Here is a 21859-nt window from a genome sequence, read left to right on the forward strand (position 1 = left end):
TTATACTTTTAAGCACCTTGTTCAGGTAATTTCCTTATTTTTAAACTTTCTATTTCTTTTTGTTTTCTTTGTCTTTTTTCCACACTTTTTCAGGTAATTTTTCTGTACTTTTTACTAATTTAGCTAATGTTTTGGCTAATTTCTTCTGTCATTGTTTATTCCCTCCCCCCCATTTTTTGTAAATTATAGCCATAATTATCATAATTACAGCTTTAAATATATGTTAGTTATATTTTGCAGCACATTTATCATGTCATTTCCTTATGTTTCTTCTTAACTTTCTTCTTCTTCTTTTTGTTTTTCTTTTTCTTTTTCCTACACGTATTTTCAGGTAATTTTCTTTTACTTTTTGCAAATTTTTGGGTCATTTCTTCTGTCATTGCTTAATGCCTTTTTCCCATGTTTTTGAAATTACAGCCATAATTATCATAACTACAGATGTCAATTTATGTTTAAGATAGTTATATTTTTCAGCACCTTGTCCAGGTCATTTGTTAATTTTTAAACTTTATATTTACGTTTGTTATCTTTTTCTTTCTTTTTTCCCCACACTAATCATTAGGTAATTTTCTTGTGCTTTTTACTCATTTATGATAAAGATAGTTATGTTTTTAAGCACCTTTTCCAGGTAATTCAACTCAGTCAACTTTTTTTCTTTTTTCCACACTTTTTTTAGGTAATTTTCTTGTACTTTAAATTTTTTTTAGTTATATTCTTAAGCACCTTTTCTAGGTCATTTCCTTGGTTTTTGTTTTTGTTTTCTTTTTCCCTTTTTCCACAGTATTTTCCAGGTGATTTTCTTGTACTTTTTACTAATTTTGCTAACTTTTGGGTATATCTTCTTTCATCGCTCATTGCCTGCTTCCCATGTTTTTGAAAGAAATCAAGGCAAATAAGCTTCAGCTGACATATTGCATCTGCACAGTTAGCTAAGTGGAAATATAAGAGTGTGTTTTACCCGACTGGCAGACCTCTTTTAGTACATAAAATACATAATGTCAACCCTAATGTCCTAAAATCCTAGACATGTCTTTAAATATTAGAAATATCTTAAAATCCTAAAAAAGTCCCAAAGTCCGAGAGATGTCATAAAATTTTAGAAATGTCCTAAAATCCTTGAAACCATCCAAAATCATAGAAATGTCCTCAGATCTTCGAAAATATATATGGGGCCCCTGGCCTCCTGTCATTTTGCAAAAGCAGGCCCCCAAGCAAAGCAAGTTCAATATCCCTGCTGTAAAGTGATTGAGTTATTCCAGAAAATATCAATGGGGCACCTAGAGTCATGCATTGCTGCTACATTGTGAATAATAAGCTGCAAACTTGCCAGAAGAAAAAGAAAAAACAGAGATAAGTATATAAGAGGCAGGCGGTTCTTGGTGACATCAGCAGCACCACACCCTTATTGGATTATAAATGTAGCATGGTTGCCTCCACAGAGTGCTTCTGCAAACTCAGTGGGACTCTGTGGCTGAGGAGAGAGGGCCGGTTACTGCTGCAATGATCATGGCACCCGGAGCAAAGAGGGTGAGTGAGTGAATAAGATGTCTCTTAAGTTAATGTGCACCACAGAGATATTATACCAATATGTTTTTAGTTTTGTCAGATTTTGATTGCATGTGTGCATTTTTGCGCAAACGGAGGTGTGTTGCATACTGCTTACGTCAAGATAATGCCATGTAACAAACTTCTCTGTGCTTCATGCACACTTGAATGTCACACAGGGGATTTTGGAGAGTCTGGATGCAGGAGAGATGGTTATTGGGGACGGAGGCTTTGTCTTCGCCCTTGAGAAGAGAGGTTATGTCAAAGCGGGACCGTGGATGCCTGAGGCTGCAGCCGAGTACCCTGAAGCAGGTATTACATCATTTCCATGTCTCTGTGCATGCATGTGTTTCCCAACTTGAAAGTCAAGGTCTAAGAGACATCTTGTTCCCTCAGTGCGCCAGCTGTGTCACAGCAGCTGCACATGAAGCCTCTTGTTCCAACTACCTGCAGCAGGGCCGCTCACAGACCTTGATGGTGCATCCACACTATACCGTCTGCCCTGCCCCACTGGTCGCTTTTATCCATCCATAACCATTGAAATCCATTGGAAATTTCTCCTATTAAATAAAGTTTTTTTTCAATGTAAGGTCAAACATGAATATTTGATGATTATTTTAACTTGAGAGCTTCCTTTTTAAATAAAGAAAAACAGTACAGTAGGACAACTTCTAATTGTAATTTTATGTCATATAATGTGCAGAATAATGTCATTTTACTTGGTTTATCAAATGTGTTCAATTATTGCTGAAATATGGGCCCTTATTGGCAGCTTAACCCTTTAAAACCTCACATCACATAGATGCAAGGCTTTCCAAAAACAGTGCACATGAGGAAAGAGGAGGGAGAAGGAAAAAGACTTACTCCATGCCACACAAGTTTATTCAAATCTTAAACTTGTGTGGCATGTAAGTTTGCAGATGTTACCTTTTTACCTCAGGAAGGTTATGAGGAACAGGAATGAAAGAAAAAGTCTAACCAGGTGAGGAGAAAATGAATTCCATATCTTGGAACCTAAGTATGTCTTATTCAGTTGGGATAAAGTGGTTCGTGATTTGGGGGACAAAACTGGAGTGCTTTTCAGGGTGGAGTAATCATGAAATTGATTGTTAGTGATAAAGAGATTATGAAAGAAGGGGGAAAGCATTTTATTGACAAGCCATGCTCAAAAGCTGTTAATTTGGTCAATATTTAGTTCTTAGTTAGACTTCTTGGACCAGAGAAGGCAATGATTCTCACCGCTCATTTTTTCAACTGGAAAATAGGTTGCAGTTTAGTTTGGTGAGTTATGGCCCAGGTTGATAATGACAATTATACATATAGTATTTCACTCGTTTTTTTCCCAAAACATTTTTCCCTAGCTTTTGTGAAATGATTTTGTTAATCTTTTAATTTCTTGCAAATTGAGGGACATTTCTTGCCAAGCTGCTCATATCCTTTTTTCCATGTTTTTGACATAAATTTCACCAAGTTGCTCAGAGTTCTCAGTTTGAAATATTAGTGAAAGGCGTCAAACAGCAGCATAAGAAAAGTGAAGAAGTGAAGAAGTAAAGAAAAATCCACCAATGCTTACTTAATTTATTAATAATCATTAAATGTTGTTTACAGCGTCTGCGGTAATTGAAAGCCAGTTGCATTCATTGTGTCCTCTGACGTTCAGGGGCAGCAAATAAACGAAGCAGCTTGTGACCTGACCAGGGAGGTGGCCGATGAGGGTGATGCTCTGGTTGCAGGAGGAGCTTACCTCAGCTGCAAGAGCGAGACTGAAGTCAAAGCCCTCTTAAGGTAAACAGACAGACGTCTTTGTCCAGAAAAATGTGGACTTCTTGATTGCGGAGGTATGTGGTGAACAGTAAAAATGCATTCGCTCATGTTTATCAAACAGTTTGTAATTCAGGTTTTCTGTCACAAATTCCAAGTCTCCATCATCAGGTTTAAGAGTCACTAAAGACTTAATGCAGCTGTTCACAGGCAGAGATCCTCATTAACAAACTGAACTTTTACATTTTAAAATCAGCATTCTGTCCCTTTTAAAATCCAAAGAACGACCCCTCTATTGCTGAAACCCCACAGGAAACTGAGGTACAATCTTTCCCGAGGATATGGTGACCTTGATGGAAATTATTTATTTATTTTTTTAAAAAAACCTTGCCACTTATGATGATGAGCAGTGATAACGTTTTGTGACTCCTCTCTGTAGGAGCTCAGATCGTGGGTGTATACTGCCACTTTGACCCAGAGACCTGTGTGAAGACTGCAAAGATGATGAAGGAGGGAGCCAGGCTGAAGGCTCACTACATGACCCAGCCGATGGCTTACCGCACTCCTGAGTGTGGCAGTGGCCATAATATCACCGCACTGCCCGAGTTCCCTTTCAGTAAGTATTCACCGGTGATATTCATCACCGGCCCGTGGGCTGAATTAACAAAAGAAATGAAGTGAATCACACTGGGAATTGTTTTTGTACTTTAAGGATACATAATGTGCTAGAGTCCATAAACAGCATCAAATTAGAGATTGTTTATCAAAAAAATGGCAGTGGAGGATCTCCTGCAACCTCGACAGAGGTCCTAGCTATGCCCCTACTTTTCTGAAATCCTTGAAAAGGACCTTAAGAAAAGTCCTAAAATCCTAGAAGTATCCTAAAATCCTAAAAAAAAAATTAGAATCCAAGAAATGTCCCAAAATCCTAAAGGCATCCTAAAGTCCTAAAAACATTCTTAAATCCTAGAAATGTCCTACAATCCAAATATATATTAAAATCCTAGATATGTCCTAAAATTCTTGTAACTACCTAACAAAAAACAAATTTCAATTCTAGAAACATCCTAAAATCTAAGAAATATTCTTAAATTCTAGAAATGTCCTAAAATCCTAGAAACATCAGAAAATCTGAGAAATGTCCTAAAATCCTAGAAATGTCCTTAAGTCCTAGAAACGTCCCTGGCCTGACGCTTCAACACTGTTAAATGGAAGACACTGATGTACAGCTGTGTGTTCTGCGACAGGTCTGGAGCCGAGGATCCTGACCAGATGGGACATGCAGAAATACGCCCGTGAAGCGTACGATGCCGGTATCCGTTACATCGGAGGCTGCTGCGGATTTGAACCCTATCACACCCGCGCCCTGGCTGAGGAGCTGGCATGTGAGAGGGGTTTCCTGCCCCCTGGCTCTGAGAAACATGGCATGTGGGGCAGTGGTCTGGAGATGCACACCAAGCCTTGGATCAGAGCGAGGTACAGGTTTCTTTTTTTCTCACGTTTTCTCTCAAAAAGCCTGCGTCCAGCCGTCCTCTCTGCCCATCCATGTCCGCACCCGCTGGGTGGGGCTAGTGCACTAGAATAAACAGAGTACTGACAATGGAAGTTCAAAATGCTCGGGTGACACATGGAGGCTTCAAATAGTTCCCGGAAGTTGCTGGCGCCCCATTTAAAACAACGGTTAAGAGAAAGGAAATTCCGGTTTTTAGGTAATTAGTGGTCAATCAATGCATCAATTTACAATATTTATGTAACACAACGTATGTAGTAGTATGAAGCGCGCATGTAGCAACAATATCATTATGTGCTGTGTGTGAAGTTATTAGATATATGAGGATTAGTGTTAACAGATTTAACAGGTTTACTAGTCTTGGTGACAGTTAAGGTCCCTGTTACCTGGGTTACAGAGCATTTTGCAGTCATTTTCTTGCTTTAAATGATTTAATCCCAACAATAATTTAAGTTATTGAATCACTAATGTAATTTTTATGACTTTTAGAAAGGGAGACCAGCAGGTGACTATCAATGACAGACAGCTGACAGCACGAAGGGTCAATGGCCTAGCAGCAGCACCAGCATAAATATATATGTAGATTTGATCTTTTTAACATGCATAAATCTAATAGACTCAGAAATATCAATAGCATATATAGCAGTTTGTCTATGCCCTTTCTATTGTATTTTCCAACTCATGTAGTCTCCATCATGGTTTGCTGTGCTGCGTGGGGGTGCCCAAATCGATCAGAGAAAAGTGCACGTATGTACGATTTCCCAGCTGACAAAGAAAGGAGAAAAACATGGATGATAAAAGTCAGCCACAGCAATCTTAATGTAACAAGTGATTACAACAACAGAAAAATATGTGAGGTAATATACCAAAATTACATTGTACTTTTTCCACAAACAAAGACCACAACATTTGGTAGCTTAGAATTTGATTTATTAAAAATAAGGAGGAAAGGAGGTTGCTGTTTCAGAGCAGGAAGTCTCCAGGCTCCAGAGTCCTCCTGAAGTTCTTGTGTTGAAAGAGAAGTAGAAAAATTAGTAGACAAACCCACATAAGCATCCATGAGGAACTGCCTTGAAATTGGTGAGATCTTTTCCCCCATGAAAATTCATGAGTTGTAAATGCTTAACATACAAATTTAGTTTTTTCTGTTGTCTTTTTGATTTATAATGAGTTTATGTTTTCCCAGTAAGTGTTAATTGTTCCCCAAGAACTTGTGCGTTTAACCACTAAGGGATATGTATGTAGATAGAAAAAATTAAAATTTTGTGTGTGGAAAGTAAACTCAAGTCCCTATGCAGGCACATTTTGAGGCAGACCAGTTTGTCAGGATCAAAAAGGGCAAGTCTAGGCTGCGGACAGATGCAATTCCAACCATCTTTGTGCATCGCCTTGTGGTCAAAAAGAGACGAGCCCCCTTAACACGGTGCACCACTCCACCTGTAAATATTGAGGCAATAGCTTCTGATCACAGTCACAGTGTTCACAGTGGTGCAGGTATAAGTCTGAACTGTTAATAATTAAAGTGATCGTTTTTTTTTCAAGCAACTTTTATTTAAAAACTAATTCTGTCATATCTTCTACTAAGGTCAGTTTCAAAGAGAGGGGTAAGGTAAAATGAAGAAAGGGAGGACATGGCTAGTGATGCGAGACAGAGAACCAACACCATCCTGTGAGTCAGCAGCCAGTCAGTTAACCAGTGAGTCAGCAGCCAGTCAGCTAACCAGTGAACCACCGAAAAGTCAGTTTCCCAGTAAGCCGGCAGCCAGTCAGCTTCCCAGTGAGCCAGCAATCAGTCAGTCAGATCTATTAAAAAAATTAAAGAGACAAGAAAAAATCAGCAAAAAAGCAAAGGCAGAACTAAGAAAATTAAGGAAGGATGTAACTGTCTGAAAGACATTTATTACTGAAATCCTTTTGAAATTTTACATTTTCTGTCATAATTTCATTAATGTTTCAATTCATGGTTATTAAAAATTGATTAAAATGTAAGAAATGGGTTGTTAAAAAGATAGCTTTAATTTAAAAATGATTTAAAAATATACCACCTTTTAAAAATATTGTTTGGTTGAAAGGGATGTATTGTTCTTTATGTAATTAATGTATTTGATATGGAGTGATAGGTCACATGACCAGAGTTCAGGGGTTGCACGTGTGGCATTATGGGTTGAAGCGCCAACATGGCTACAGAGCAGAGTGCTAACATGGTTGCTGAGGAAGTACATACGGCCCCAAAATATTAATATTCTATGTGGTTCAAGAGGCGCACACGTTTTCACGGTGTCTGAGGTGTCTGAGGTGTCTGCGGATGATGAAAGAAGGAATAAAACTCAAAAAGACATCAGTACGATGCGTGGCCATTATTCATTGAACTAGTGTAGTTACAAAGGAAAAAGTACAGTTCTCAAAAAGGCCATTGAAATTAGGGACAAAAAAATAAAGAAAACTTTTTCCAAAGATCAAATTAAGGCACTGGGGAGACTAACCACAAAAGGGATGAAATGGAGCAACGACACAATTAAAAAGGCATTAAAAATCCACTTTGCTGCGGACCAACTGGCTACAAAACTCTGCAGGAATTGCAGATTCCCCTGTCAGGAATATGAACCCTGCAAAGAAGGATGCAGTGTATCAAATTTGAACCTGGTGTGTTAACAGAGGTTTTTCTGCCCTAAATGTTTTCAGTAAGGCAACAAGTGCTGGACTGAAATACATGGTGCAACGAGAAAAACGCCCTCTGTCATACATGACCACAGCATGGCTCCTGGAGCAGATTGATCACTGGTTTGATCTGATGTCATCTCGCCATCCCATTACAGCCTTGAGCAGGACAACAATGGAGTAGTACCAGAAGGCTGTCACCCTCCTCCAGGACATAGTTTATCTCTTCTGTGGGATGAAGATTGGGAAAAAGGGAGGTTGGAAGCCTATACAAACAGGGGTGACAATGGCAACATCAATATTAGCCATACAGGAGGAGATGCTGTCACAAGGACGCAGGTTTGTGTTGACAGCTAGGTTCACACAAGACTGTCTTGAAAACACATTCAGCCATGTGCGGTCAAAAAATCCTGTCCCAACTCCAGTGAAAATTAATCATGCGCTAAGGATCATATCGATGGGGCAGTTCCTCACAACCATCAGGTCAGGGAGCTACCAGGAAGGTGATGGTACCTTTTTGGCAGACTTCCTTTACACAGTGGAGCCAAATGTCCCTCCATCAGTCAGAGTGGAACAGCTGATGGCGGTGAAGAGAGAAACACCTGACCTCTCTAAAGCTGAGAAATGCATTCTCTTTCACCTTGCGGGCTACATCATCCACAAACTCATCAGGTTTGCCAGCATCTGTGAGAACTGCAAAACTGCAACTGAGCACAATGACGACAGTCCATCCATCCATCAATCCATTTTCTCCACTTATCGGGGTCGGGTCGCGGGGGCAGCAGCCCAAGCAGGGAAGCCCAGACTTCCCTCTCCCCGGCCACTTTGTCCAGCTCTTCCTGGGGGGATCCCGAGATGTTCCCAGGCCAGCTGAGAGACATAGTCTCTCCAGTGTGTCCTGGGTCTTCCCCGGGGTCTTCTACCGGTGGGACGTGCCCTGAACAACTCACCAGGGAGGCTCTTCTCAACGCGGAGGAGCAGCGGCTCTACTCCGAGCTCCTCCCGGATGACCGAGCTTCTCACCCTATCTCTTGTCACCCTAATGACGACAGTCCTGCTGGAGAAAACAATCCTGGTAAACCTGGAAGAGTTTAAGGCAGGTGCTCTTTGTCATCCCTCCCGGGAAGCCTTTGATTTCATCCACAACATTGAGAAACTATTAAGGACCAGGACTGCTTCCTCCCTCATGAAGCTTCCCAACACAGTGGATTTCTTGGAGAAGGAGGCTCAGGGACTCTCCAGCAATCTTCCATTATGCTGTGGAGTAAAAGAAAAAAATATTAGAAGATTCATTCGGCTGCAGTTAAGAATTGAAGCAAAACAAATAAGAAATGACAGAAAAAAACAACACTTGTAAGATGGACATCTTGGAAGCAAGAGCCAATCCAAAAAGGTAAAGAGGGACAACAGTAGCCAATCACCCAGCAACCCCCACACAGCTCCAAAGGTGCTACCCAACCCATTCATTTTTGCAATGGAAACATTTGGAATAACCATTTCCCCTACAAGTGCTCCAGCACCCAGCCAGCATCACCTCTCCTCCACCGTCCAGCACCAAACTAACCTCACTGTTGCTCCTCCCGTTAGCAGCTAGCCAACATCGCTGCTCCTCCATCTACAAGCACCTAGCAAACATCACTTCTTCTACACGTACCAGCAACCAGCCAACGTACTGCACCCAGCCAAAATCACTGCTCCCCCACCTACCAGCACCCTGCCAACAACAGTGCTCCTTCACCTCTCTAAAACCGTCGCTCCTCTCCACTGCTGACCTGTAACACAGTCGCTCCTCTCCACTGCTGACCTGTAACACAGTCGCTCCTCTCCACTGCTGACCTGTAACACAGACGCTCCTCTCCACTGCTGACCTGTAACACAGACGCTCCTCTCCACTGCTGACCTGTAACACAGTCGCTCCTCTCCACTGCTGACCTGTAACACAGACGCTCCTCTCCACTGCTGACCTGTAACACAGTCGCTCCTCTCCACTGCTGACCTGTAACACAGTCGCTCCTCTCCACTGCTGACCTGTAACACAGTCGCTCCTCTCCACTGCTGACCTGTAACACCTACTTTGCTCATCCTGCAGGATTCTTGACAAGAAGCAGCATCATTGCAGTATGCTTTCTTCAATTGATTACTGATATATTACATATTTAATGTGATTACAAATATAATCAGTAGAAAATGCAGTATAATACATATTAAGTATGATTATTCCTAATTTAGCCTAGTATTTTTCATTTTTAAATATACTAATCTTGTGTTTTAAATCACACACAGGTGCTTCATCTTCTTCTTACTTTTGTCATCAATGCAAAATCAGCTGAGCTGTAACAGCAGGGGCAGGTATAGTCCACAGAATCACATAAAAGCATTCATCGTTATGTTTACACACAGCTAAGTTTTTTTTAATGCACTATAAATACAAATCGATAGCAATATATAACAAAAAGTCATCTCCCATAATAATATGTGATGATAACTTTATTAAACCAGCTCAAAAACTAGCTCGTATCAATTGAATGTTATATCTAAATACCGCCCTATTCGCACAGGATTCAGCATTACGTGGTCTGTGATTTTGATCCCGTGCAAAACAGCAATGTCCCTTATTAGTATTTGTGCCGCCCTCCCTCGGTGGTTAGAAATGGGGCCCGTTCTTTATTTATCAGTGGAAACGGGGTGCTGCAACACAGGAAAGGCATTAAAAAAATGTAAGCAGCGAGGAAGAACTTGATTTTAAAACTGGCTTTGGTAATAGATATACAACTTGAAAAGGAGGTATTTTATATTTCACTTAAATAAAGAGCCTCACCCCAGGCACCCCCTCCCCGGATAAATAAAGCGCAGTCCCAAAACACCCTGAGTAATATACTGCTGTGGACGAGGCCTCACCAAAACATACTTAAGTCCATTTAGCCACTTTAGATTTAATATTAGTTTTAGAGTACACTTAAATTTGATATTTTCTCCTATAAACCTTACAAACTAGCCCTGTTTAATTCCGCCTTTTTTATGATTTAGAAAAAAAATGCATTTAAATGTAAAAGTTGTCAATAAATTCGTGGCATCGATCACACTGTCCAGATGCACCGCATGCAAAACAGATGTGTGGGGGATGGTAATTTCAACATTATAATACTAGTCCCTTGCCAGGCTTATATTAAACTCTTACAGACCCGCACAAAATAAGTACAAAAAGTATTATTCTCTGATCCCCTCACATTGGATAACATGAGTAAAGAGGGAAATGTAAGATTAACATTAACATGGGTATTGTTGCGTGTTGTTAACTTTTTCCAGTATCCTAAATTAGCATGTTAGCGTGTTAGCCTCTCTGTTAACGTACCGTGAATGTACTAATACATATACGATTATAATACAAAATCGCATTTATTTACGTCTGACCCTTTAAAAGGTGGATCCCAAACGGTCCATTGGAGTTGGAGATGACGCGACTCTCTCTTAAAGGGCTCTGGGTGGGGCGTCACCAAAGGCCACGCTGACCTAATGCAGCAGGAGCCCACCTCTTCGACAAGGCCGACAAATGCCGCTGAGCTCGCCTCTGAGGTTTATTAAGAAGCCAAGAGATGGCGTTTCCACACAGTCCATTAAGTTTACATACTGAAAAGATTGAAATGCTAAAGTTCTTTCTGTCTTTTTTGGACCAATTTACTGTATGTGCAAATCAGATGTACTGTGCTGCCACTCCAAATCAGCTTTCCAGCCTCAACAGCCAGTGTGACTGTTAAAGATCACAACCGCGAGTTAAATGTAATGCGGCTGTAAAAACTCAAAAGAGCAGCTGTAAACACACCTAAATTAATGATTTAACACTCCAAAAGTGTGATCAACAAACATAATCTCCAAAATCTGTGAGTATTTTTCATAAAGGACGGCCATTTTGACCATATTTTAGTGAATTGATCTATTTGTAAATAAGTGAGAGAGTGTTTTTTTCCTTTAATGTCTTTGATTATGCCCAGTCTTCTCCTGTGGGAGGGTTGGGCATCCATTGACGATAAAAAAGTAATTCATGAGCTACAAGTAAAAAGTTACATTCAATACTTTTAATATTTGGTTTGTAGGTGCAAGAAGCAGTAGTAACATGTCAGTTCTGGAGGTCAAAGTGATATACATACATTGGTTCATTTTAACAAATGTCTTCAGTTATTTACAGTTTTCCATGGTAACACACATACGGATAACAACAGTGCTCCTGTCTTGTTCTCTGGATCGTGAGAGAGCCCTAACTAGCACTGCTGCTGCCATCTAGTGGATAAAAAACATACTGAGAGAAATTGGAGAAAATCTGATATTTGGAGATACCACTTATACTGTTAGCTTTTTGATCACTTTAGGTTTCATGACCTTGAAACAGGAAGGTCATCCAGGCACTCCAAAAATGTATAGAACTAGGAAGGACAGAAATAAGCAGGACAATAAAAATATACAAAAACCAAACAAGGAAATGACCTGGAAAAAAAGCTTCATAATCAAGTGTTTAAGAACTCCTTTTTGTTGGCTTCAGTCCTACATGGTGACAAAGACACATCTGTTTCTAGTCCCAGTCCTCCTCAAGCAGGACTGCCGGGACGCACCGACCCAACTCAACAGACATAAAACTGAAGCAACGGGGACACAATTTTTGAATATTAAAGTTCAGCTTTTGATGCGGTTCTATGATTGTATACAATTTAGGAGTCAATTTTCCATAACTAGCAAATGATTGGCAAATCCATTTATATTTGTTTAACTCTTTGAAACCTGGAGTAGATTAACTTTTCTCATGCTACTTTCAGATGCCTTTCACAAATATATCTACCTTTGAATACTGAGCATATTGGTGCAATTTCAATTTCACAAACATGGAGAAGAAGGTTGTTTTTTTTTTTTGTATGTTTTGTTTGTTTTTAATGCCATTTTTCATGTTTTTAACTAATTTCTAGCCAATTGTGTGGAAAAAATTTCAAAAAACTTTCATCTTTGGTTTCTCTTTAGTCAAATTTCTTTCAAAAACATGGGAAATAAAGATACAGGATGCTTACATCAATTACCATAATTTTATTGAGTGATCGTTGATGTCATTATTTCGAACATGTAAGACCGTAATTGTTGTCATATTTGTTTTCATTTGTAAGAATTTAAGTTGCAATTATCTTTTATTTGATGAAATCGCTTATGCTTTTATTTTTGAAGAGGTTTTGGGCTGCTCATGCTGCACCTTAGCGGATGTTAACAAGCTAGCAGTGGGCATGAATGTGTGGCCTGCTCCACGATGGACTTGGGGTTCATTTAAAGAAGTTACTTGTTGCAAAGCCTGAAGATCAACCTCCTCTGTAGCGTGCAGCCAACGAGGTAATTTTTGTTTGTGTATATATTACTTTTGCAAAACGTTTATCCACATGCTGTGCATGTATCTTCATAATTGAATATATTTTATATTGTGTGTTTAGTTTTCACGGTGAATGATGAACGGCGGATGCCAGTCATTAAACCAGTTAAAGGAAACCACTTGTGTCTGAGTATGCTTCGGGGGAGCTACAAAGACACATCAAAAACAGTAGTTGAAGACATATGAACAACAAACAGAACTTAACAAAAAGAATTTAAAAAAAACCCACATAAACATTCCATCTACAAATTACCTGTTAACAAATGCAAAAGCAACAGGAAGAAGTACGAACTGTTTTTAAATTTTTTCCTCTTAATTCAATAATTAGGTTAATATGAATAAATTATCGAAATTCTAATGTTGTCATACATGCACTGGCATACACATATACACACCTATAGGCTACATGCATGTTTACAATTCTGATCATAGTATTAACTACTTTTTACATATGGGTATACATAAACCCTTATTTGGAGTAATTATTTAAATTAGCTGTTTATTTTTTTTAATATTTTTATTTGGTTGCTTTTGTTTCTGTCTGTTTCCAAAGATTTTTATATTGATATTATGATTAGTTATTATTTTCCGTGCACAATGTCAATTATCTGTGCTCTCATATGTTAGTATTCTTGTTTTTGTACATAACTTTATTTAAAAGTTGTGAGGGGAAAATACTATGAGAGGTATAATGACACAGCATTCAATTAAACTTGGGCATAAGTAAAGTACAAAACTGTATATCAGAAAATTACAAGTCAACCAGACCATATAAAAATATTCATAATTTCAGCTGTTTTACTGTCCTGGTGCTCCGCTGTTGCTAAAGTAATTTAATCAGACAGACAGGATAATTAGGATAATTAGTGCCAAAATTAAATACTCGACAAATATACACAAATCTCCTATTTTAGTGAGAGAGAGAGAAACAGAGAGAGACAGAGAGAATCGGTCTTACGTGGTGAACTCACGCTCGCTGTAATTTATTCAGACAGTTTTAAATTCAGCACAAACAAAAACAACAAACAACTAATCAACAAAAAAATGTTAACAATGACGTCACATTTGTGTCATTAAGCGAAAGAAAAAAAGCGAAAGAAAAAAGAATTCGGATTCGATCCCTTTGAAGTCAGCGCTTTATGACATCAGAATGACGTCATGTACAGGCTAAATGGAATGTTATGAGTGTAAAGCTGGCAGTGTGCTGCAGGGGATTCCAGGTGGATCAACTTGTGAGCTGTGCAACACTTTTTGCAAAGGGATTTGAGGTACATCTTTTCTTATTTGGTGGCTGTGTCAGAGCTGTTGGTTAATCGTCACTCTGAGACCTGTGGAAAAACAAATTTCAGAAGATAATACTGCAGCATTTTGCATTTTTAAAGCAGTGTGTCTGCAAAACACAAGTGTTTGTTCTTCATACTGTCTTAATTTAGAGAAACGTATAGTAGTGGTTAAGCGCTGCCTAAGACTTCTCTAGACCTAGACTAGGAGAGTAAATTCCACTTGTGTTTGGAAAGTAGGCTTGGCCTATTTGAAACATCTGTGTGCAAAAATGTCATCTTGGAGCACAGATAGTGAACCTGACACGGAACGATTTCCGATAAACAGGCTTGATGAACTCACCAGTAACACCACTTGTTACCTGGTGTTGCAGTTTATCGGTGAAGGAACTTTTGGCAAGGTTGCCGAGTGTGTGGATTTGAAGACGGGTGAGAAAGTGGCCATGAAGATGATCACTGGTGGTATAAATGAACATATTAATTGGGAAGTGGAAGTGTTAGAGCAAGTCAGGGCCTTTGACTCAGCGCAAAATAACTTTGTAAGACTGATTGAATATTTTAAGTTCAAAGGCGTCTCTTGCCTGGCCTTAGAGATGTTGGAGGGAAACCTTTTGGATGAGGTTTATCAGAAGGCCATGCATTTTAAGGAAATCCGCCCTGTGACCCATCAGCTATTTCAAGCACTGGAAACCCTGAAAGCTGTTGGCATTGTTCACGCGGATTTGAAACCTGACAATGTAATGTTTGTCAACCAGAAAGATCAGCCCTTCAAGGTGAAGCTGATTGATTTTGGTGTAGCTCTTCCAACACGAGCAATGCACCTTTTCTCGCGCATTCAGCCTTACGGATTCAAGGCTCCGGAGGTCTTATTGGGCCTCCCCTTATCCGAAGCTTCTGATATGTGGGGAGTAGGATGCATCATGGCATTCATTTACTTTGGCATTCCTATCTTTCCACAATATGGTTCATATTATATGTTGAGAGAGATGGTGCGTATCCTGGGTCAACCAGAGGACCATCTATTAAATGCTGGCAAGAATACCTGGAAGTACTTCAGCAAGGAGTACGACTCCAGAAGTGGACACACAGCACAGTGGAGATGGAGACTGAAGTCGCCGCAGGAGTATGAGGAGGCAACAGGTCTTCAGTATAGGGAAGAGACGCCAGAATGGACCCCCTTGGAAAGGAGTTTGGAGTGGGAAGTCTTAAAATCCCTCGTGCATTGGGAGGACATTGAGTTGGAAGATGGCATGGCATTTTAAGCCTCCTAAAACAGTGTCTCCATTGGGATGCTAAAGAGAATCACCCCAGGGAAGCCCTAAAACACAGTTTTATAACAATGGCTCACCTGGCTAAAAACAACAACAGCTCCTATAGAGATGAGGCCCATAGCCTCATGACTGTTTGCCACCTGGATCCTTTAAATGTTAACATGAGGAGAGAGGATGATATTTTTCCAGGTTTCTTCAGCTTACTCTATAAGATGAAACCTGAGTTGTGCCATGGCTATCTAATGGGACCTTCAGTGACCACAGACCATCATGATGGCGACAGAGAGGAGTCAGCTGCTACATGTAGTGATTATGTGCCAGCTATTGGTGAAATTAATGACGGTGGAGCTCCAGCTGCCGCTGGCTCGACTGATGGAGCTTCAGCTGTCATTTGTTCAACTGATGCAAGTGCTGCTCCCACTGACGATTATTCAGCTGCTGCAACCAACGCTGACCACAGACATGTGAATTGTCTGCCAGTTGTCAGCACCAGCAATGATGATGGTGTTTTAGCTGCGGCTGACAGAACCGCCACAGCCACTAAAGAGGAGTGTGCGCCAATTGTCAGTAACACCGATGATGGCGGAATTTCAGCTCCTTCTTTTTCAGCTGATGGAGCTGCAGCCTCCATTTTTTCAAATAATGAAGCTGCAGCTGCCAATACACCCATTGATGTGGACGGTCCCAAGAAAAAGAAACAGAATGTGTTTCGTAGGGTCCTCAAATTCTTCCAAAAAAGGAAGACCAGACTGGAGATTTCCAGTCAAGAAAATTCAGAAGGACCTTCAACCTCTAACCTTCATGGTGGTGGCAGAGACACTGCTGCTCTCGCTAAAGGAGAGTCAGCTGCGGCTACCAGCCATGACAATAAGGATGCCTATTTGGTCAGTACGCGCAATGATGAGGGAGCTTCAGCTGCTTCATGCTCAGCTGATGGAGCTACAACCTCCACTTCTTCAAATGACGGAGCTGCAGCTGCGTTTGCACTTGCTGATGAGGAAGTTGTGAAAAAGAAAAAGAAGAATGTATTTCAAAGGACCTTCAAATTCTCCCGCAGAGCATTTTCGATCTTTAAACATTGAAATAACTAATACATTAGCAAAGCGGGCATAGTTAAGTGCAGTGATTAGCACTGTTGACTCAGCAAAAAGAGAGTTTTGGGACTAATCAAACGCCATAGTTTTAGACCTTTTTCTGTATGATGTTTGCATGTTTTCTTTGTGCCATTGTTGGGTTTTCTCCGGGTGCTCCGGTTTCCTCCCAGTTTGAAGCATGCATGGTGCATGGTGCATCTTGCATGTTTTTTAAAAAAAAAAATCCAAGTCTGAAGCTCCCTCACGAGGACGTTGTTTCCTCTTGCGCATACTATTTTTTGTTTGTACCGGTTTTCGACATTAATTACACACCATACTTTTTGATTTTTTTTCTGTGTGGAGTTTGCATGTTCTCCTTGTGCAATTTTGGGTTTTCTCCGGGTGCTCCGGTTTCCTCCCAGTCTAAAGACATGCATATTTGGTTGATAAATTTAAAAAAAAGAAAAATATATAAATAAATCTAATCTGGACTTAATGTGACCTTTCTGTTTTCCTTATTAAGCAATATGTTAACTGTGTGCAACTTTGTTGCAATAATTATGAGAAATACAGATTTAAATTTATGTTGATTCTATTTTTCAGCACCTTTTCCAGGTCATTTCCTTATTTTCTTAAACTTTCTATTTCTTTTTTTCCCCACACAAATTTTCAAGTAATTTCCTTGTACTTTTTATTATTTTTTATGTTTTTAATTTTGTCAGATTTTAATTGCATGCATGCATTTTTGTGCAAACGGAGGTGTCTTGCATACTGCTTAAGTCAAGATAATGCCATGTAACAAACTTCTCTGTGCTTCATGCACACTTGAATGTCACACAGGGGATTTTGGAGAGTTGGAGGCTTAGTGTTTTCTATTTTTTGGGTCATTTCTTGTATCACTGCTTGTTATCTTTTTCCCACGTTGAAAAAGATATACGTTGAAATTATAGCTATAATTATCATAATTACAGATGTAAATTTATGTTAGTTATATTTTTAAGCACCTTTTCCAGGTCTGATTTCCTGATATTTCTTCTTAACTTTCTTTTTTTTCCCCCACACCAGGTAATTTCTTATGCTTTTTTTCTTGTGCTTTTAACTAATTTATGTTAAAAATAGTTATATTTTTAAGCACCTTGTTCAGGTAATTTCCTTATTTTTAAACTTTCTATTTCTTTTTGTTTTCTTTGTCTTTTTTCCACACTTTTTCATGTAATTTTCCTGTACTTTTTACTAATTTAGCTAATTTTTTGGCTAATTTCTTCTGTCATTGTTTATTCCCTTCCCCCCATTTTTTGTAAATTATAGCCATAATTATCATAATTACAGATTTAAATATGTGTTAGTTATATTTTGCAGCACATTTATCATGTCATTTCCTTATGTTTCTTCTTAACTTTCTTCTTCTTCTTTTCTTTTGTTTTTCTTTTTCTTTTTCCTTCATGTATTTTCAGGTAATTTTCTTTTACTTTTGCAAATTTTTGGGTCATTTCTTCTGACATTGCTTAATGCCTTCTTCCCATGTTTTTGAAATTATAGCCATAATTATCGTGACTACAGATGTCAATTTATGTTGAAGATAGTTATATTTTTTAGCACCTTGTCCAGGTCATTTGTTATTTTTTAAACTTTATATTTACGTTCGTTATCTTTTTCTTTCTTTTTTCCCCACACTAATCATTAGCTCATTTTCTTGTGCTTTTTACTCATTTATGTTAAAGATAGTTATGTTTGTAAGCACCTTTTCCAGGTAATTCAACTCAGTCAACTTTTAATCTTTTTTCCACACTTTTTTTTAGGTAATTTTCTTGTACTTTAAATTTTTGTTAGTTATATTCTTAAGCACCTTTTCTAGGTCATTTCCTTGGTTTTTGTTTTTGTTTTCTTTTTCCCTTTTTCCACAGTATTTTTCAGGTGATTTTCTTGTACTTTTTAGTAATTTTGCTAACTGTTGGGTATATCTTCTTTCATCGCTCATTGCCTGCTTCCCATGTTTTTGAAAGAAATCAAGGCAAATAAGCTTCAGCTGACATATTGCATCTGCACAGTTAGCTAAGTGGAAATATAAGAGTGTGTTTTACCCGACTGGCAGACCTCTTTTAGTACATAAAATACATAATGTCAACCCTAATGTCCTAAAATCTTAGACATGTCTTTAAATATTAGAAATATCTTAAAATCCTAAAAAAAAGTCCCAAAGTCCGAGAGATGTCATAAAATTTTAGAAATGTCCTAAAATCCTTGAAACCTTCCAAAATCATAGAAATGTCCTCAGATCTTCGAAAATATATTTGGGGCCCCTGGCCTCCTGTCATTTTGCAAAAGCAGGCCCCCAAGCAAAGCAAGTTCAATATCCCTGCTGTAAAGTGATTGAGTTATTCCAGAAAATATCAATAGGGCACCTAGAGTCATGCATTGCTGCTACATTGTGTATAATTTGCTGCAAACTTGCCAGAAGAAAAAGAAAAAAAAAGAGATAAGTATATAAGAGGCAGGCGGTTCTTGGTGACATCAGCAGCACCACACCCTTATTGGATTATAAATGTAGCATGGTTGCCTCCACAGAGTGCTTCTGCAAACTCAGTGGGACTCTGTGGCTGAGGAGAGAGGGCCGGTTACTGCTGCAATGATCATGGCACCCGGAGCAAAGAGGGTGAGTGAGTGAATAAGATGTCTCTTAAGTTAATGTGCACCACAGAGATATTATACCAATATGTTTTTAGTTTTGTCAGAAATTTAATTGCATGTGTGCATTTTTGTGCAAACAGAGGTGTCTTGCATACTGCTTACGTCAAGATAATGCCATGTAACAAACTTCTCTGTGCTTCATGCACACTTGAATGTCACACAGGGGATTTTGGAGAGTCTGGATGCAGGAGAGATGGTTATTAGGGACGGAGGCTTTGTCTTCGCCCTTGAGAAGAGAGGTTATGCCAAAGCGGGACCGTGGACACCTGAGGCTGCAGCCGAGTACCCTGAAGCAGGTATTACATCATTATTTTCATGTCTCTGTGCATGCATGTGTTTCCCAACTTGAAAGTCAAGGTCTAAGAGACATCTTGTTCCCTCAGTGCACCAGCTGTGTCACAGCAGCTGCGCATGAAGCCTCTTGTTCCAACTACCTGCAGCAGGGCCGCTCACAGACCTTGATGGTGCATCCACACTATACCGTCTGCCCTGCCCCACTGGTCGCTTTTATCCATCCATAACCATTGAAATCCATTCGAAATTTCTCCTATTAAATAAAGTTTTTTTTTCAATGTAAGGTCAAACATGAATATTTGATGATTATTTTAACTTGAGAGCTTCCTTTTTAAATAAAGAAAAACAATACAATATGACAACTTCTAATTGTAATTTTATGTCATATAATGTGCAGAATAATGTCATTTTACTTGGTTTATCAAATGTGTTCAATTATTGCTGAAATATGGGCCCTTATTGGCAGCTTAACCCTTTAAAACCTCACATCACATAGATGCAAGGTTTTCCAAAAACAGTGCACATGAGGAAAGAGGAGGGAGAAGGAAGGAGACTTACTCCATGCCACACAAGTTTATTCAAATCTTAAACTTGTGTGGCATGTAAGTCTGCAGACGTTATCTTTTTACCTCAGGAAGGTTATGAGGAACAGGAATGATAAAGAAAAAGTCTAACCAGGTGAGGAGAAAATGAATTCCATATCTTGGAACCTAAGTATGTCTTATTCAGTTGGGATAAAGTGGTTCGTGATTTGGGGGACAAAACTGGAGTGCTTTTCAGGGTGGAGTAATCATGAAATTGATTGTTAGTGATAAAGAGATTATGAAAGAAGGGGGAAAGCATTTTATTGACAAGCCATGCTCAAAAGCTGTTAATTTGGTCAATATTTAGTTCTTAGTTAGTTAGACTTCTTGGACCAGAGAAGGCAATGATTCTCACCGCTCATGTTTTCAACTGGAAAATAGGTTGCAGTTTAGTTTGGTGAGTTATGGCCCAGGTTGATAATGACAATTATACATATAGTATTTCACTCGTTTTTTCCCCAAAACATTTTTCCCTAGCTTTTGTGAAATGATTTTGTTAATCTTTTAATTTCTTGCAAATTGAGGGACATTTCTTGCCAAGCTGCTCATATCCTTTTTCCATGTTTTTGACATAAATTTCACCAAGTTGCTCAGAGTTCTCAGTTTGAAATATTAGTGAAAGGCGACAAACAGCAGCATAAGAGAAGTGAAGAAGTGAAGAAAAGTCCACCAATGCTTACTTAATTTATTAATAATTATTAAATGTTGTTTACAGCGTCTCATGTAATTGAAAGCCAGTTGCATTCATTGTGTCCTCTGACGTTCAGGGGCAGCAAATAAACGAAGCAGCTTGTGACCTGACCAGGGAGGTGGCCGATGAGGGTGATGCTCTGGTTGCAGGAGGAGCTTACCTCAGCTGCAAGAGCGAGACTGAAGTCAAAGCCCTCTTAAGGTAAACAGACGGACGTCTTTGTCCAGAAAAATGTGGACTTCTTGATTATGGAGGTATGTGGTGAACAGTAAAAATGCATTCGCTCATGTTTATCAAACAGTTTGTAATTCAGGTTTTCTGTCACAAATTCCAAGTCTCCATCATCAGGTTTAAGAGTCACTAAAGACTTAATGCAGCTGTTCACAGGCAGAGATCCTCATTAACAAACTGAACTTTTACATTTTAAAATCAGCATTCTGTCCCTTTTAAAATCCAAAGAACGACCCCTCTATTGCTGAAACCCCACAGGAAACTGAGGTACAATCTTTCCCGAGGATATGGTGACCTTGATGGAAATTTTTAATTTTTTTTTTTAAAAAACCTTGCTACTTATGATGATGAGCAGTGATAACGTTTTGTGACTCCTCTCTGTAGGAGCTCAGATTGTGGGTGTATACTGCCACTTTGACCCAGAGACCTGTGTGAAGACCATAAAGATGATGAAGGAGGGAGCCGGGCTGAAGGCTCACTACATGACCCAGCCGATGGCTTACCGCACTCCTGAGTGTGGCAGCGGCCATAATATCACGGCACTGCCCGAGCTCCCTTTCAGTAAGTATTCATATTCATCACCGGCCCGTGGACTGAATTAACAAAAGAAATGAAGTGAATCACACTGGGAATTGTTTTTGTACTTTAAGGATACATAATGTGCTAGAGTCCATAAACAGCATCAAATTAGAGATTGTTTATCAAAAACAATGGCAGTGGAGGATCTCCTGCAACCTCGACAGAGGTCCTAGCTATGCCCCTACTTTTCTGAAATCCTTGAAAAGGACCTTAAGAAATGTCCTAAAATTTCAGAAATATTCCAAAATCCTAAAGGCATCCTAAAGTCCTAAAAACATTCTTAAATCCTAGAAATG

General features: G+C 39.2%; 1 long non-coding RNA gene and 1 pseudogene across 3 annotated transcripts; both read left to right on the forward strand.

Moving 5' to 3' along the window:
• The first annotated feature begins 1506 nt into the window (after positions 1 to 1506).
• On the forward strand, positions 1507 to 4878 carry LOC148186140 (betaine--homocysteine S-methyltransferase 1-like; annotated as a pseudogene). Its single transcript, XR_015775255.1, has 4 exons — positions 1507 to 1527; positions 1725 to 1857; positions 3746 to 3922; positions 4554 to 4878. The product of XR_015775255.1 is annotated as a betaine--homocysteine S-methyltransferase 1-like (transcript).
• A 4630-nt stretch (positions 4879 to 9508) lies between these two features.
• LOC148186141 (uncharacterized) lies at positions 9509 to 21443 on the forward strand. 2 transcript variants are annotated; one of them, XR_015775249.1, is made up of 5 exons: positions 9509 to 12835; positions 19062 to 19149; positions 19348 to 19480; positions 20830 to 20954; positions 21369 to 21443. It is a non-coding gene; the product is annotated as an uncharacterized LOC148186141 (long non-coding RNA). The 2 variants fall into 2 exon arrangements; XR_015775250.1 differs by lacking the exons at positions 20830 to 20954; positions 21369 to 21443 and adding an exon at positions 19568 to 19757.
• The last annotated feature ends 416 nt before the right edge of the window (positions 21444 to 21859 follow it).

This window comes from Plectropomus leopardus, chromosome 20, assembly GCF_026936395.1.
Source record: "Plectropomus leopardus strain MGB_pleo_1.0 chromosome 20, ASM2693639v1, whole genome shotgun sequence".
NCBI lineage: Eukaryota > Metazoa > Chordata > Actinopteri > Perciformes > Serranidae > Plectropomus > Plectropomus leopardus.